At 39.0% G+C, this 18950-nt stretch overlaps 1 protein-coding gene across 4 annotated transcripts in view; it reads right to left on the bottom strand.

Moving 5' to 3' along the window:
• CDON (cell adhesion associated, oncogene regulated) overlaps nt 1-18950 on the bottom strand; it is a 105329-nt gene that overhangs the window by 72226 nt on the left and 14153 nt on the right. The window contains exon 1 of one of the 4 annotated variants that reach the window (XM_060605166.3): nt 13890-14040. The exons of the other annotated variants lie outside the window; for them this stretch is intronic. The gene's annotated coding sequence lies outside the window, so the exon portion shown is untranslated. Of the gene's footprint in view, nt 1-13889; nt 14041-18950 lie in introns of those variants that run through there. 4 annotated transcript variants of the gene reach the window in all.

The raw sequence follows: 18950 nt of genomic DNA, 5'->3' as shown, positions 1-18950 counted from the left end.
AGAATAAAAAAAAAAAAAAAAAAAAAAAAAACGTTAAAAAAAAAAAAATTACATTTAACAGCCACCAAGAGTAATGTAGGTCCAATCTCACCCACAAAGAGAGTGACATGATGTATAAAACAGAATCTATCCATTAGCACTACTGGAAAACTGCTCAATGCTATGTCACTTTCAAAAGTTCTATCTTTGTTTAAAAAAAAAGAAAACGTTTAATATTGGTCTTCTAGTTTTTGAACTAAGAAGGTACTGGAAAACAACTATGGCCTTTAACACATATGTCACTTTTCCTACCTACAGAAATTTACCTGGGCAAGAGACAACAGCTTTAATTTCCTCTGCACAGAAATACTTATCCTATCCTCCTCTTACCCTCTCTTCTGATCTGGAAACAGTGGGCAACAGAGAAAAGGTCCATGGTAGGATCACAACAGCCCAGTCCTCCACACATCATTTTTGCCACATCACTTGCCAAAGGCTGTCTGACCTCTTGTTCTAGCATGTATAACATTCAAATATTCCCATGCAAACATTAAAAACAGGGGCGCCTGGATGGCTCAGTCGGTTAAGCGTCCAACTCTTGGTTTCAGCTCAGGTCATGATCTCAAGGTTCATGAGTTTGAGCTCCATGTCAGGTTCTGTGATGACAGCACAGAGCCTACTTGGGATTCTCTCTCTCAGACTCTCTCTGCCCTTCCCCCGCTCATGCTCTCTAAATAATAAATAAATAAATAAATAAATAAATAAATAAATAAATAAAAACTTAAAAAAATTAAAAACAGAATTCTGGTTTAAATCATACTGTCATGTTTTCAGCTTCAGTGTTTTTCTCATTTAAAAATTTTTTAAAGTACCCAATGTGGTTAACATAATGCCAGACGGTATTTTTAAACAAAATATTCAAGTTTTCTTCACATATTCTCCATTGAATATGTTACTTTCACAAAGTGGGAAATTGTTAACAGAAAGTTTCTACAAATGCTCATTGACCAAAACAAAAAACAAAAAAACCCAAAAAACCCTACACATTCATAACAGAAAATCTGGGAAATGCATAAATGATGAACCAAAACAAGTCAACACAATTCTACCACCTTAAGATAACACATCAATATTTTGATGCATTTCCTTCTAATCCTTTTCGTATATGTGTTTATGTACATAATTGCAGTCATAACATGTGTGCAATAGTTTTAAACCTGCTTTATCCATTTTTTATCTAATGATCATTTTTACTTATTAAATAATTCATAAACACAATTTATAATAGTGATTGATAACTTTATTGAATAGACATACTTTAGTCACTCTCTTCTGGATAATTAGGTACATTTTCTACTTTTTATTTATTTTTTTTTTAATGTTTGTTTATTTTTGAGAGAGACAGAGCATGAGTAGGGGAGAGGCAGAGAGAGAGGGAGACACAGAATCCAAAGCAGGCTCCAGGCTCCGAGCTGTCAGCACAGAGCCCAGCGCCAGGCTCGAACCCATGTAAGATCATGACCTGAGCCGAAGTCAGATGCTTAACCGACTGAGCCACCCAGGTACCCCAGGTACATTTTTGATACGTGTGCGTACACATGTGTATTTCCTTGCTATTACAGATAATGCTGTCATGAATCTTTGTCCGTAAATCATTAATCACTCTTCTATTTATGTCCTTAGGATAGATTTTTTAAAGTGGAATTACTGAGTCAAGGAGTATAAACATTTTTAATACTCCTAACTTATATACTGGCAAGTAGTTTTCCCCCAAAATGGCAATAATGCATAACTCTATCCCCCAGTAAGCACCATCAACACAGTAGGGGGGTAGACTCCCAGTCACCAGAGTATGGTTTACATCCCTACTCTGCGGTGAACAAAGCTTGGATGTAACATATGAATTTGAGCAATTCATTAAAATATCTGTGAAGGCATAGAGCAACATTTACTGCCTAATCTTATGAGAGACTTTTAAAAATAATATTCAAAATATACATAAAACTACAAAAAAATAAAATAAAAGGAATGGATGCTGCAGGCCACATTCATCAACCTTGTTAATCTCTGAACTTTAATTACAAAAAACACCACGGACACAAAAATCTCTGCTTTTTACCCAAAATTTATTGTAAAATAGGATACGGGTCACTGTTGTTATACTGGGTGATTTTAATTTGTAACATGCATTTCTCTAAAAATAAATTTGTGTGTGAAAACTGCTGACAGACGTTTTTTGGCAATATTTGCTGGCATTAAAAATAGTAAATTACCATTCATTTCAAAGCTTTGTTCTCCCTTCCCTACTGCTTTTCTTGTCCAAAAAGCATTTAAACACCTCTACGTCCCTAAACTACTAGAGGCAGTAAAATAATTCAAGGCATTGGATTTTTTTTTTAAGAGAGAGGGAGAGAGACAGAATGCAAGCAGGGAAAAGGGACAGAAGGGGAGAGAGACAGAGAATCCCAAGCAAGATCCATGCTAAGCACCGAGCCCAACACAGGGCTCAATCCCACGATCCTGGGATCATGAGCTGAGCCCAGATCAGATGCTCAAAACACTTGAGGCACCCAGGTGCCCCAAGGCACTGGATTTTAAACTGGATTTGTTCTTGCCTTACTATAGGGCTTTAACAAAGACATGATCAATTCCCATGTGAAAATCTGAACTCTTGAGATTTATCCAACTCACTGGTCCCAGAAGAAATTAACATGACCATGAGGAAGTTCTTCTACCCTGATCATAACTTCAGTTACGGCCAACGTAATTCTATTATTTTCACAGCAGTTCTGAGTGGCTGATTAAGTGTCTGAGAAGATCCTCCCAAGAAAGCACCTGGTAGGACAATCTCTCCAAGGAAAAGACTATAAGCTACAAAAAAAAAAAAAAAAAAAAAAAAAGAACAGCTAGGCGGAGTGCCACCATTAAACCTACAAATCGGGACAACCCTTTCGTTCATGCTATAAAAATCGTTGGAGGACCCTCCACTTTTGCATGGGATGAGTGCTGTTCCTGGAGTCTTAGCTTGATGTTCCCAAAGAATGACTGGTATCTCCTAACTTATAAAGCTTTCTTTAAGCCTCTCCTTCACATCTACACAGAAGGCAATCTGTCTTGTATAGCAAACTACTTTTAGGCCAGGCCCAGGATTACCAGCATTTCTGTTGGCAAAAGCAAGCTAAAGGTATGCCTGGTCTTAGAATAAGAAAGGAAATACTTCCCTAACATTTACTTAACTTATTGTTCAGGTTGTGAACTTAATGCTTTTATAACCTCTTTTCAACATGCTGCCAGAATAATCCTTTGGGAAAAGTCTTTCCTGAATTTCTCGATTTGATTCTTTTGTTTTTGAAGCAATGCCTTTGCTTTCCTAAGGATGATCAAAGCTGTCTCCCTGAATCATCCCCCTCCCCAGAGTCCTATATCAAATTTTCTTATAGTTCTCTTTCAGGTTCAGGGAATAACTGTGATTAATCTGTGAACAAAACCTCCACTTAGGACCCGGATAGGTTTTCAAAACAGAAAAGTCTTTAAGTTGGTTTCCTTTTTTAAAAACAATTTCCTTCTTGAAAAATAAAAGATTGGTCTTTATTTGCAAATAATCTCTTCCATAACATGCTATTTCTCAACTGTTGATTTTAAAAAGTGGATCTTCTGCAGTAACTAAGCAAAAGAAAAAACAGGTTTACCGAAAAATTTTTGAATACTAATCAAGATTAATTCAGCACAATTTCAATTACGGAAGTCAAACATACACTTCTTCTTTTTCCCAGCCCACTGAGCTACCCTGACCTTAATCACATCAAATTGTAAATCTCCCATAAAAGTTTTCCTCATTCTGAATATTTGAATAATTTGCCTAAGCAGCTAATACCATTTTCTACACAGACTTCTCAAAGAACCCTACCTTTTCTACGAGACATTCATCCAATCAAAGAATTTCATACATAGGGAATCTACTTTGGGCAAGAACCTACAAGGGGTACAAAGATAAGGAAGATGAGGCAGGCATCAGGCATCATTCCTGAACCAAAGGATTCTGCAGCCTAATTGAGAAAAGAGGGCACAATCATAATTGGCTTTGGAACAAAGTATCATTAAGTGCAATGAGCGTGTGAAATATATTCAGAGTTCAAAGCAGAGGAACCCATCTTTTATTCAACAAATATTACATCAGGCTGTGCTGGGAACTCAGCCACAGACAGATAGGACGTCTGTCTCCCTGAGGTTCATGGTCGCGTGAGGGAAGGGACAACTAAGAAGCCACCCAAACACAGACTCACCTAACAGAACTAACATTTTTGCCACAAGGGCTCCTGTGGTTATTTCACTTTTTGGATGGCTTTTTATTCAGCGTCAGAACTTTTTCAATTAGAAGCAAAAAAGGAGTACTTCGATATTACAGCTTCGGGCAAAGACACACCCACCAGTTTACGTGACCCCACAGCGTTTAGTCGGAAAGTATCGTACAGGAGAATTGGAATGGCCCGCCGTGTTTGGATGAACCCAAAACACTGTGCTCTGTGTACAGATGCCATGTGAGTGGGAGATCAGTGAGCATTTTCTGCTAATCTATCTGTGCTGTGAGCACCATTTCTGAGAGTTGGGGAGCACTCCCATGTTTAGCCTTTATTTTGCCATGAAGTGTTTTTCTGTACCGTAAGCTTTTAAGTGCAATGTAAGTGAAGACCACTGTGAGCCTTAAAAAGACTCATTGTCTGAAAGTCAACTTCCTGTCTCTCCGCTGTCTCGAGAGGAGGACTTCCTCATGGTCCTCCTCCTCCAGCCACCAGCCTCAAGTCTTCTCTTCCTTGGTTGAGCACAGTAAACTCACTGCACTGTATTTAAGAACATCCTGTACTTACTTACTTTCAAAATACTGTTTATCACCTGTACAATTTTTTTTTAAACAAATTTGTTTTTATCGCTCAGTTGACTTTTTTTTCCACCCATGAAAACCGTGGCTATCTTGGATTGGGATGGAATACGTCATGATTATTTTTTCCCATCGAAATCAAGGAAATGATTTTTGCTAAGAGGTAAAGCTTTTAGGGAATAGAGGTTTTCAAGAATTAAAGTAGTTAAGTGAGGGGGGGAGGTGGCTGAGCCACAGACTAAAGCAGAGATACTGCAGGAAACACAGAAGGGTCACTTCACCTGGACTTAGAGAAGGTTTAAGAAGACACCTCAGAACAATGATCAGGAGAATTGATAGAGGGCTCTGGGGGGTGGGAGAGAGGAAAAGCAAGGGGAGGTGGTACTCTGAAACATGAAGAGCGATGTGTGTGCAGAATTAGAAAGAGCAAGGAGGTGGGGCGCCTGGATGGCTCCATCGGTTAAGCATCCAACTCTTCTTCAGCTCAGGTCATGATCTTGCGGTTCATGAGATAGAGCCCAGTGTCGGGCTCTGCACTCACAGTGTGGAGCCTGCTTGGGATTCTCTCTCTCTCTCTCTCTCTCTCTCTCTCTCTCTGTCACTCCCCCGTTCTCACGCTCTCTCTCCCTCTCTCTCAAAATAAATTAATAAACATTAACAAAAGAATAAGGAGGGGCACCTGGGTGGCTCAATCGGTTGGGCGTTGGACTTCGGCTCAGGTCATGATCTCACAGCTTGTGAGTTTGAGCCCCCACATAGGGCTCTGTGTTGACCGCTCAGAGCCTGGAGTCTGCTTTGGATTCTGTGTCTCCCTCTCTCTCTGCCCCTCCCCCGCTCACGCTCTGTCTCTTTCTCTCTCAAAAATAAATAATAATAAAAAAAGAGTAAGGAAGTATGGCTGCAGATAAGAGGAGAAAATATGGGGTACCAGGTAAGGTGGCATAGTTAAGCAGAAGCTGCAGCATACAGAAGAAAAGAAATCAGGTCAAGGTATCAGCTTTTATCATGAGAGGGGAGTACTAATGGCTCCTAAGCAGGCAAGGGACAAGATCTGACTTGTGCCTTTGAAAAATCATTTACACTGCAATGTGGAGCATGGCCGAGGGACGGAAGAGAAGTTAGAAGGCCCTGGCGAATGAGGGTGGAGATGTGTACTAGAGAAATACCAGGGGATAGATTTAAAAGATTTAAAAAAATTTTTTCAACATGGACATATTTACCAGATGTTATTAAGAGGTGGCATTGATAGAACTTAATAGTGAATGATTTGGACTGGAAAAGAACCGGTCTCTTAGACATCTTTGAAATTCACTACCGTCCACTCATCTGTTTCCCCTCCCCAGTGCTTTGACCTTAAGTAAAAGAACAAGGCTGCTGTCCAGATTTCTACTTGGACAAGTGAGTGAGTGCTTGACATGTGTTCACTTAAGCACAGGAAATACACGAGAAGCAGCAGGGTTTTCCACGGCTTGTTGTCGCTGTTTTGATGGCAGCGTGAATGCAGAGTGCATCCCGTAAGGCGTAGAGAAAATGAGCTGGGTTGGGCATAAGTGGAACTCTAAGAAAGAGACCAAGTAGGCACAGAAAGAAGCCTGAAGTGCTTCAGAGATTGGAGGGGGACAATAACAGAGAGACGAGATTGTGCTCCCTTTTGAGGAGGTGCTCCCTTTTAATCCTTATTAAAAAAAAATCCACTACATTGGAAGGAGTAGCAATTCCTCATTCAAAATAATCCACCTTATCAATACCATGAATACAAACTTTTAAAACGAAAAAGAAAATGGGGATGAAATAGGGATGGACACTCGAGTTTCTTAAAAATGAGTTTCAAAATGTCACCGAATTTCACACACATATACCCTTCAAAGGTACTACCGTTTAGGGTGATCAGACACATTCCTCAACTGCTGACTCCTTCATGATCGCTCCAGCCTTTGATCTGCGACAGTCCTCACGCTGTACACACGGGGCCTCAAAAAATGAGAGTAACAGCTGTCACCCATCTTTCAGTGATTTCACTGGAGGAGCCGGTAGGGGCAGGAGGAAGGTGAGGAAAAGCAGCAAAGTGCTCTCCTCAGTCCAGCTGCAGCAAATATGCCATCTAATAGCATGTTAATCTATGGGGGTTACTCTCCTTCTCTTAGAAATGAAAGCATCCCTTAGAGCAGTCATGTGCAATTGACGATGATGCATGCTCTGACCTGCCAAGTAGCTCGGAGGCAGTAGGAAGAACATATAAATCTTACAAACATAGAGCTGCAGGACATCAAACACCCAGGTCCACATCAGTAACTTGTGGCCATCTCTTCTTACCAGAACTCAGACCCCTCCGTACGAAACGCAGCTCTTCACGGTGCCCATTTTACACGCACGGTGATGATCGCACCATCATTCAGATCAAACTTCTCGAAAACTGTTGACACCTACAGGCTTCACAACCCTTCCCCCCACGTCCCCGGGGCCTCCATCGAGTCAGCCAAGCGTACAAACTGATCCTGCTGTCTGCAAAAGCATTTCCTTTCACTGTGGACCATCAAGAGTAGAGGGATAAAATGGAAGTGACTTGGAGTTATGGCACCAAAAAGGCCAAATGAGCAAAGAAATAATCAACTCCACATGAGCCACTTCAGCTCCAACACAATGAAAAGGGCCTAGGACTAACCCCAGGAAAGGTCACGGAGATCAAAGGTCACCAGCAGAAAAAGGCAACAGTGAGCAGCTGCCGGCAATGGGAGTCAGCGTGGTCCTAATTACGCTCCAAAAGAGAAGGGGTCTGAGTGTGGATTTCAGGTCTCTTCACAGTATTTGTGTGTTTAAAAAAGTCAAGTGTTCCTGTTCCACTGTCTTTCAAAGAGCCTATTTCTTCCTGCTTCTAGAACACAGGAAGCCAAAAATCACGGAAACAGGCTAATTCTGACACCCACCGTGAACTGGACAGGAGCATTATGAATATTCTAAAACACAGCTGCAAACAGCGAAATTCTCCAAGGAGACTTGGGAGAGATTATTAAAAAGACAAAATACAGCAAGTTTCAAAAGGATTGCTTTGCAGGCACCAAAGAGTCAACACTTGCCACAAATCAGTAGATTTTCAAGCTTGTCACTGGCATTGGCTTCACGGGGAAAAAAATAATAGGGTTATGGTAACCACAAAACAAAAGCTAGCTAAGAGCAAAAATGTTTAAGTTTGCGAAGAACTAGTTAAACTTGAACAGACTGATCTTACAAAGGTCCAGACGGACATTCGGCTAACTTGTTTTGATGAAGGATGAGGAGGAGGAATATGAATGCATTTGAAAGGGGGCTTTAGAGGAGTGTTGGGTAATAAATTTAATATAGTTGTTATTATGTCCAGGGCATTGCTCAGAGCTTACCAAATGAAACAAATTTTTCCCTGGCTGTTACAAAAGACTCGCCCTCAGGGGTTTGGTTTAGATTTCATTTTAATAACAAGGAAATAAAACCTCAAGGAGAAATTCATTTCCATGAAATATATTCTACTGTATACAATTAAACCTTTAGGACAAAGCAAAATAAGGAAAAAATTAGAAATCTAAGACAAATATCTGTGCTGTAAATAAACTTGAATCAACGCTGGCTGGGCACGGGATCTCCATCACAATGACTTTTATATTATGTTACCTGCTGAGCTGGAAGCTTCCTAGCGACCTGGAACATAGTGACACTGGTTTCCAAGGACTTCATTCCATCTTTAACCATGGCTGCATAAAACAACCGAAGGAGTTTGGATTTCTTAGGCGCCCCTGCTTTGTTCAACTAGTGACAGGAATTAGATCAGACACAGCTTCATCAAAGCTGTCATAGTACCATGGAAGACTGGCCGTGCATTGATAATAGGACTCTTCAAGCACATTCATAAATGGACATACAAGCCAATCATAGATTACTATGCAGTCAGTACCTAATTACCTCAAGTGGACTGTTAAGTCTATAGAAATGTGAAAATACGCATTGGCCTGTATGAAGAAAACTTGCAGCCCCAGAAAACTTTGATAGGCAGTTAAAGTCGAAGAAATGCTCAAGATACAATGCCCCGATGAACTAGAAAATAGAAAAATCAATTAACATCATGGGATCTTTGTAAACACAGCACAGTATGGCATGTCCTTTTAGTCCAAAGAAGCAGCCAAAGAAGTAGCTGTATGTAGCCTTAGGCCCAGCCTGTCTACCAGAAATGAAGCAAAGCTGGCCACCAGCGTTATGTAGAAAATAACAGTGGCTACATTTCGACATGAAGTTAAGCAACAGTAAATAGGATGGTCAAAAGAAATGATCCAATGACACACTGAAACAGAAATCTCTCTCTCTCTCTCTCTTCTCTCTCTCTCTCTCACACACACACACACACACACACACACACACACAATAAAATACTGGGAAAACCATAGTAGCAGACTGACCCAACTTATTGGGTCACATGTGACCTAATACACATCAACTTATTCCAGTGACACTCCTCTGTGTAAAACTGTTCTGAAAATTCTTTGTTAAATATTTTCAGTGACAATGTGTAAACCAGGTGTAAAAACCATTCTCATTGTTATGATAACATCTGATGTTTAACACTATAGTGTCCTAACTCCAACATTATCGACAAATTTATTCATTAGTGGCTATTTCCCAATAAATCAAGAACTCTAAATTTTTTTTTTACAGTGCTATAACCAGTAAAGATAATTCCAAAGGAACTCCAAATTTCGTGGCATAACAACGTGAGACTGAACACACAGCTTACAGATTCTGACTTAGACATACAAGTTCTGGTATTATTTCTTAAAATTTTTTATATTACACTGTATTCAACGTTTCCTATATACACAACATAGCAACACCTTACATGTGTAGAATACAATTTATATGTTGATACATCTGTAGACCCTATACTTTTAAGGACTTGTCATCATTGGCTTCTATGAACAACATGAGGGGGGTTTTGTCTCATTTTGTTTTGTTTTGTTTTGGTGAGATTTACAGGAGAGTTACAGCTTCACTGTTTATACAATGACATGATTAATGTGGGTCTTGGAATTATAAGAGTGTTGTGGGTTGGATCCTTGGTTTAATAGTCTAAAATCTCTTCACTTGACCCATTTTCTAAGCCAGACTGTGAGTACAGTTGGAATCTGCAGCCTAAAAACACAAAAAAAGTAGTTTCCCATTCATTTACACAACAAAAATGTACTGCATGCTTATATTCAAGGTAGCTGGGGAAAAAAAAGATGGGCGGGGGGCAAAAAGTAGAGTAAGACAATAGGGACTACCATGATCTCATTTCCTAAATTTCTGACATCTTTAACTCTTGGATTACATATAAACAATAGCATTTAAAACTGTTTTTGAGGTATAAAAAAGTTTCAAGAAGTGACAGGAGCCCTCATTTTTAAAATATTATGTTTAAAAACTACTGTAAGGCATTTAAATATATTTTAATAAATATATTTTAAATATATTTTTTAAAAATTAAGTTAGTGCTCTAAATGGATATATTTCTTTTTCCTAGAGAATGTCAGCCAGGTAGAACATTTGCTAATTTAGTGTGGCTTAGGTTCTGTCTGTAAAGGGGAAAAGAACCGCGTAAGTTTTTCCAGCTTTAGGATTCTATGACAAACCTTTTACAAGTGCTGTGTTTAAGTGAGGGGGAAAAAAAAAAAACACTTAAAAGCTCAGGTGCAACTCTTATACAAGTTTTGCCTCATCTCTGGCAAACTCCAAAAAAGACTGCACTTAATGAAAGAGGGAAAGGGGTGGGGGTGGGGGGGAATCCAGCCAAGGTATCCAAAATCAACACATTTTCAGCTCTAAAAATTAAGTCAAAAGCATATATAGCTCACTTCAGTTTGCAAACAGAAAAAGAGTATTTGTGTTAACTCAAAAAAAAAAAAAACTAAGTTGAAAAGAAAATTTTTTTACACGTTACTTTAGTCGGAGACTATTTTACGATTTCATTGTAAAAACCTATAGAGGTAGCCCCTTTATTTCATATCCAACCAAAAAAACTGGAGAAATTTCCCTGGCAAATGCTCTTGCATTGTGAAAGTGTCCTTCACCGTTTTACAGTCAAATTATCTCTAACGTACTCGTGGAACTCTGGAAACACTGTTAGAGAGACATGTAAAAGTTGTTGGGAACATGTAAAACAATGGAAAAGTTCGGTCTTCTTGTGAACACTCAGTATTTATCTTCAACCACTGCTCATGAAGAAAATGGCCTTCCCAATTTTAACACTTGGGTTATCAAGCTTTCCAAGAATTTACATTTAAAACATTTCATAACTCTACATAATCATCTCCTTTTTCTCTTCCTAGCTTCCCTGCCAACCTAAGTAAGTCTATCTTAAGAGGAAAGGCCCAGATGGCAGGTGTGGGTGTTCCAAAACATCAGATATTATTTTGTTTATTTGAATTACATTCTTTGCTTGAACAGCCTCGGGGCGCATATAAAGCATACTACTAATTAAAATAACCAACAGCAGTACCAATAAAACATCTAAAAAGCAGCCTCTATATAGAGAGACTTTTAGGTGCTTGCCTCCTGACCTCAGTACAGGGAACAATGAAGGTGCACTGAAAACCAAGTGAGGCATTTCTATTTCTTTTAGAGAAAGATAAAAAGCCAACTTAAGGTTGTGGCAAGAAGGGAACCCTCCTCGATGCTGATGCATCGTCAACCCTTGGGCACATGTATCTCAGACAGACAAACATCTGGCACGAGAAATGGCAAAGAAGCCACATCCCAGGACAGACGACTGCATACTGACAACTTACTAGATTTAATCTACAGCACTGCTTCCCAGAAATTCGGATTTCAATAACCAGTGATACTGAAAACTAAGGCAATGCACCTGGATGATCCCATGCAAGCCTGCCAACCATTCGCCAAGAATACTTTCTTAGACAAATTAAAAACTGCCATCCACTATCATCTCAGTGGAACAGAACAAAAAGGCAGGCAAAACATAGTTTCAGAATAAATTTAGCTGTAGAAAGCAATCACTACATGTCTTTTGGTCCACTGCTCCTCATTTTACTCCAAATATAAAATCTTCATTATAAACTATGCTGCTTTGAAGACTGATGTTGAGAAACAACTAATCAATAGACCTAAGTTTTCATTGTCTTAACTCAGTATATTTAATATTATTATATATATTATCATCTGTCATGTATTACAAGCATAGTATACACAATTGTTACATAGTATATTATAATATACATATAGTATAATAGTCAATACCAACCTTTGGTTACAATATAGGCTAAATCACGCGCCCCCTAATGGAGCATTGAACACAGACATCCCCATAGCTTTTCATCCTGAATCTCAACCAACAAATGTCCCTAAAACAGCATTTTTAATCTTCTTGGTATTGACAGGTTTCTACCACTCAAAGAACGTTGACCTCTGGTACCAGAGTGTCATCCCTTCTCTTCATTAGTAGCATTCCCCTCCAAAACAGGTCAAACTTTTAGACCCTGCTAGGAAAACGGTGTTTCAGACGCAGGAAATTTACATGTATACATCCCTACATTCAACTAAAAAAAAATCCATTACTCTCTCTCCACACACCGCTCTAAAACTTCATGCTTTAAAACTTCTTTCCTTCTTCAGTAATGGCTTTGATTTTCATTTTAACCTGATTTCCCCCGGGTCAAAATTATGGCCAAGGAGGATTCCTTGAAGAGAACGTGCACAATTTGACTTCATCTGACTCTTTATACTGTGAAAAAAAAAGAACTAGGCTAGATACTTACAGGTCACATAAATGTGAAAAATTCCTACCTGACCTGGATTAACCACTAGTTTGTCAGTTCCATGAGGGGAAGGAGCCAGGTCTATTTTGCTCACCACTAGGTACCATACCTGGGAAGTTTCTTGCACAAAATGAGTGCTTAACAAATGTTGATGAATGAATGAATGTACATTGAGAGAAACCCAGCAATGTTTCCTGTGAATTATGAAGTTATTTCACAGACTACTAATTTAATATGCTTAAAAACATTCTAGTAAGCCAAAAGAGAAGATACAAGAATAGTGTCCCACTCCTAAATAGCAGTTTAAGACAATCAACACTAATGCTTTATGACCTGTTCACTGAGTTTATTTGGTCTTTGATGGAAGTGAACACCCATATTTTCCTATTTTTTATTATGTCAATTTTTTTTAAATCAATAGCTAATAGTTATGTGCTGTATAATGTGATAGGTACTTAAGCCAAATGACTAACACAGTGCAGGACGCAGCATTACAGAAAAGCCACGGGCAAAAGGGAGAAAACAGTAAATAAAAGATGTTATCAAAAGTTCTTTTCAACCTGAAGAGAAAAGGATACTATCGACAATATCAGAAGCACTATTATCACTTTGCTCACCCACAGAAATAACCCAGTAGAGTCCGCAGAAACATTCACCATGAACTTGAAAGTCATACAGGCATAGGGCCAACAATAGGTAAATGCAATTCTCTGCTTTTACTACAGTTAGGAAGGGTTTGTAGTTAAAACAAAAGACTTCATATACTTATGACAGAGATTGGCATTATAGACGAAAACATCAGGGCTTCTTACTGTACATATTCATGTTTCCTGCAATGTGGCATGAATTTCTGTAAGGTCAAAACCATGTAAATAAAATCCTGCCACATAAAGTTGTTATTAAATTTAGGAAGATAACTCTCAAGGAGGTGTTTCAAACATACTTAGACAGTACTGGCCAAATTCATTGGGTGAAACCACAGAGAGTAATATAAACTCCCTTAAAACTATCGAGTCAATCTGTCCCACCTCTTGCCAACACTTTTTAAAGTACTGAATTTGGCAAAAAAAATACCTAAGGAAAACAAGCACATTTTTTAAGCAAAATGCCACAATGCTAATTTATACACACACATGAGGTGGATTAGTCACTCCCTGTCGATACCGGACAAAATCAACTCGCTGATTTATCTGCATAAACAAATGTTTGTCTTTATACGTATTTATAAAATTAAGATTTTAAAAGGTCGTACAAGCACTTACTAGGTCCGAGTTACTGGAGAAAGACTCAAATGCTTCAGTCAGTAGATCTGTCATCTTTCTGCCCCAGCACCAAAGAGCGATGATCCAGTCCCAGTGGTGATGGTAGGTCACTTGGAAATGATTTAAGGAGGCGGGGCTCTACGTGCAGCATGAAAAACCTTGCCAAATAATTCTGATACTCTACCCCACCCTTGCCTCTTGCTTCCACTAGGCAGGGAGTTAACTGGCTTTACTGTGTGTGAAAGTAAATCTACTTGTACATCTTACCAAACAGCTGTCTTATGAAATTAATTATTCTAAAGGATAACAACTACCAATTATTAAGTTTATTGGTGAAAGATTTTACATGCATTATTGTTGATCCCCACAACGTTCCTAAAGATGGGTATTGTTTCCATTTTACAAGTGAGGTAACAGTAAAGAAGAAAACTCTAGTAACCTCCCCAAGATTCTAGAGCTTGTAAAGGGCAGGGGTAACATCTGAACCCAGGGTAATCCCAGGCCTACGCTTACCTCTTACCCCTTTCTACCTACAGCTTCCTAATTAAAAGAAAGGCCTTGAGTAGAAATCTGGTTTTATGTCCATTGATGTCCGTGAGAATCCACGGTCACTTCCCATTCTGGAGGGATTCTCAAAACTATCAGGTTTTGGTTTTCTTTCTCTTTTTTTTTTTTTAATTTTTTCAAGCTCCAGCAACTTTTATTCTCTCTTTCTCGATTTTAATCTGCGAAATGATTGTCGGAGGAACGAAAATTATTTTTTATAAATTTCACTGTGTTTCTGCGCTTCTGGAACTCAATTACTGTAAACTTACTGTGAATCATTAGCCAGACAATGAAGGCAGGACACAAGATTTCAGTGCCTAATTTGCATTCGTGTTTTTGGGTCATGTCTGTGACACGTGAAAGTCACATGAAGTTACAGAATACAGAGTACAAAGGAAGTTCTGAAACAGGTAAGAGGAAAAGCAGATGTGAATTATCTTCCAGCTCATGGCGGCATAAGTGTGACAAACTCGAAAAGCATGTGTCATGGCACACAGCCTTATACGACATCATGAACACACAAATTACAAAGATCCCCTATCACTCTGGCTCATCGGCAATAAGCAAATATTAATACATACAAACACTTCATTGAATGGGTTGTTTAATTGCTCAGTACTATATATATAGCAGTGCACTTTTAAAGTGATTGCCCACAAAATATTGGACCAGTAGTTAAAAATAAGGTCATTATTAAAAAAAGAAAAACCGTACTAATCATGCTTAAAATTTTAAAACAATCATATGAAATAAGCAAGTGAAATATAAAACAAGCAAAAGTTTCTTTCTACAATACTGACAATCTAAAAAATGTTTTAAAGATTTTACATTTTTTTTTTTTTTTTTTTTTTTTTTTTTTTTTTTATTTTTGGGACAGAGAGAGACAGAGCATGAACGGGGGAGGGGCAGAGAGAGAGGGAGACACAGAATCGGAAACAGGCTCCAGGCTCCGAGCCATCAGCCCAGAGCCTGACGCGGGGCTCGAACTCACGGACCGCGAGATCGTGACCTGGGTGAAGTCGGACGCTTAACCGACTGCGCCACCCAGGCGCCCCTAAAGATTTTACATTTTTGAATTATATTGGTTTTGTGGTAATTATTTTGTAAATTTTAGTTTTACAAGAAGTTTGCATCTAGTTTCTTTTGTATATAATTAAGAGATTCGTAATAAAAATCATTTAATCAGTAATAGTTTATAAGAATTTTGCCCTTTGACAAAGTTTGAGCGCTGACCCCTTTTTAGCAAAATACATTATCATCTCAGTTAAGACACTATGTTCACTAATCAAACACACAGCTATGGGGCGCCTGGGTGGCTCGGTCGGTTGGGCGTCCGACTTCGGCTCAGGTCATGATCTCACAGTCCGTGGGTTCGAGCCCCGCGTCGGGCTCTGTGCTGACAGCTCAGAGCCTGGAGCCTGTTTCGGATTCTGTGTCTCCCTCTCTCTGACCCTCCCCTGTTCATGCTCTGTCTCTCTCTGTCTCAAAAATAAATAAACGTTAAAAAAATAAATAAATAAAAAATAAAACTTAACACTTTAAAAAAAAAAAAAAAAAAAAAAAAAAAAAAAACAACAAACACACAGCTATTTCCTTGATCACACACATCCCTGAAAATCTGAGTTGAGAGTGGGGTTGGGGGATAGAACAAGAATTACAGTTTCAAACACAAGATTCACAGTCCCCCAAATCAAAACAGTTAAAAGAATCCTATAAATGCCACCTACCTCCAAAGCCACCAAGACCACCACCCTAAGAAAACTCTATAAATGCAATACAACCAAGCTTTATCCTCTATGTTATAGGACCCAGAAGGAATATCTTTTTTTAACGTTTATTTATTTTTGAAAGACAGAGCATGAGCGGGAGAGGGGCAGAGAGAGAGGGAGACAAAGAATCTGAAGCAGGCTCCAGGCTCTGAGCTGTCAACACAGAGTCTGACACAGGGCTCGAACCCACGAACCATGAGATCATGACCTGAGCCAAAGTCGGATGCTTAACTGACTGAGCCACCCAGGCACCCCTGGGAATACCTTAAAGTCTGTGCATTTGCAGAGTTGTGGCACAATGTTTTCTCCTGCAAACGCATTCAGTATCACTACAAAAATTACCGTGTTTCCCTGAAAACCCTGATTCCAGTGATAGAAATACAATAATGAGGCCAACCAGTGGACTAGAAGAAAACAGATGGAGTTTTCAGCGCTTAACTCAAAGAATACAACAACAACAAAATGCATAAGTGCCTCCTTCCTGAAGCATTATTACTGTCACTGTGGACAACAACCAAAAACAAAACCCTACGGATAAAGAGGGAATGGCCAGCCAAAAAGGGAAGACTGCCCACCACCTGTCATGTTCTGGTTCCACAATCCCCTCTTCAATTTTTTGGATGCACCTCCACCACTAAACTTCGATCTTCAACAGTCACTTGAGGGCAACATACTTAAGCCGGCCAGCTAGAAACAAAATAGGGGAGTGGCTGGGGTGGGACTGACAGTGTGCATAACTGGCCTATCTCCATGTCAAATATTTGCATCTGATGATTCCACATCTATTCTATTTCTCTCTTGGAAACAACTTGGGGATGGCACTTTATTGGTGGTCTTTAATGCTACCAATCCCAGTTAAGTGTTCATCTGTTCTGACCATATGTAAGTCCAAAAGAAAAGTAACAAATTTAAAAGGACGTAAGAGTCAAGCTCATTATTTAAGTATACATATAAGAATTCCAGAAAACACCGGGATTTCCCATAGATAATAAGATTTGCTGGGGATGGGGCGCCTGGGTGGCTCAGTCGGTTAAGCGTCCAACTTCAGCTCAGGTCATGATCTCACAGCTTGTGAGTTTGAGCCCCACATTGGGATCTGTGCTGACAGCTCAGAGCCTGGAGCCTGCTTCGGATTCTGTGTCTCCCTCTCTCTCTGCCCCTCCCTTGCTCACGCTCTGTCTCTCTCCCCTTCAAAAATAAATAAACATTAAAAAAATTAAAAAAGAAAAAACATTTGTTGGGGAAATTATCAACAGAAAATTAGCAAAGGGTACCAACAATAGTCCTTGCTTCTAAGAACATGTCAGTGAAGGTAGGTATGAAGTACATCTCTCACAAAATAAATTTTATTTTCTTGGTATTAAACTGAAGTATGTTTACACTGAGTTTGGGGAGATAAGAAGGGAGAAGGGGAGATCACAAAGTTACAAAATTGAACATGTGGAACAAGAGAGTCAAATGGTGTTCACTTGTTTGGAAAGTCAAAGGAATGTTCCCAAAAGTTCCCCATTAGCTCTTACTAATTGAGCCAATTGAGTACTAGCTCAATACTCACCCAACTGCGCTCTTTGCTATGCACTGGGTTCTAACCAGTCCAAAAACATATAATCAATTCCAGCTTATTCCCCCATTTGTGGCTCTCCAGAGTTTAATCCCCACTCATTTGATTCTGATTCCACAGTTTCTAATTCACTGTGTCACCATAATACCCCCTTTTGTGGATATGAGCCCATCTCACCGATATCAATCATAACAATCAGAGCAGCAACACTCGCCCTCGAGAACCATCTACCTGATCACATGAACACTAAAATGAGATGGCCAAGAGCCTGATGAGCTATCATTCATTCCCATTATACAGGTGAAGAAACCAAAGCACAGGGAGTCATGTCACTAGACTGTAGTGCAAGCTGGCTTTGACCCCAGGTACTCACTCTCTAGAGCTTACCCTCATCCAAACCCCTATGATACGATGTCTAAAAATTCCCAGAATTTTACAGAAAACTAATTCATTCTCAATTCAACTGTTCCATTAATGGAAATTCCACATGCTAAGTTTACCTAAAACAAATTGTGGGGTTGGGGGAGCTGTCCGCCAGTCCTTAGTAGCCCACCATCTACTAAGCAGCATATGAATGATAAAAAAAACCAATTCTCTTCATTAGTTGAGCTAAGCACCCTACATAGAATAATGATGTAAAGCGTGGCAAGAACATTCAGCACATTCCAGTCACACCTAGTATCAGTCTGTTGGGAAAGAAACAAATAATGCAGCAAAGAAATGAGTCACAACACCCCACAGCCCAAATATGCTCTAACAATTGTCCAAATCATTTTCATACCCTTAGAGAGCAAGGGGTTGAAAAATTAAAATTAAAGCTGAAGACTTTCCAAATAATTCAATTTCACAAGAGAACAAAGAAGAAAATTATAGGTTAAAACTTCCACTATACTAAAGAATATCAAAGAAACATCAAAGAAAACCATTATTTAAAAGATGTTAAAAATATCAGGCAGGAACCCTAATATTTTAAGAATTTAATCACGTAAAAGCCAAATTAACCTGCTGACATAAAAGTATTATTTTAAAGCCATTTAACCATTACCTAAAACAACATACAAATTAATACATATTAATCACTGTACACAAAACAACATTATAGGCTTGGCTTATACTGGGCAATTAGAGATCTGAACAAGTATTCATTCTTGTTCAGTTTTTCTTCTTTCAAAAAAAAAAAAAAAA

Source organism: Panthera onca, chromosome D1 (assembly GCF_046562875.1).
Source record: "Panthera onca isolate mPanOnc1 chromosome D1, mPanOnc1 haplotype 2, whole genome shotgun sequence".
In the NCBI taxonomy this organism is placed as follows: domain Eukaryota; kingdom Metazoa; phylum Chordata; class Mammalia; order Carnivora; family Felidae; genus Panthera; species Panthera onca.
This window is presented reverse-complemented; position numbering and strand designations above follow the sequence as displayed.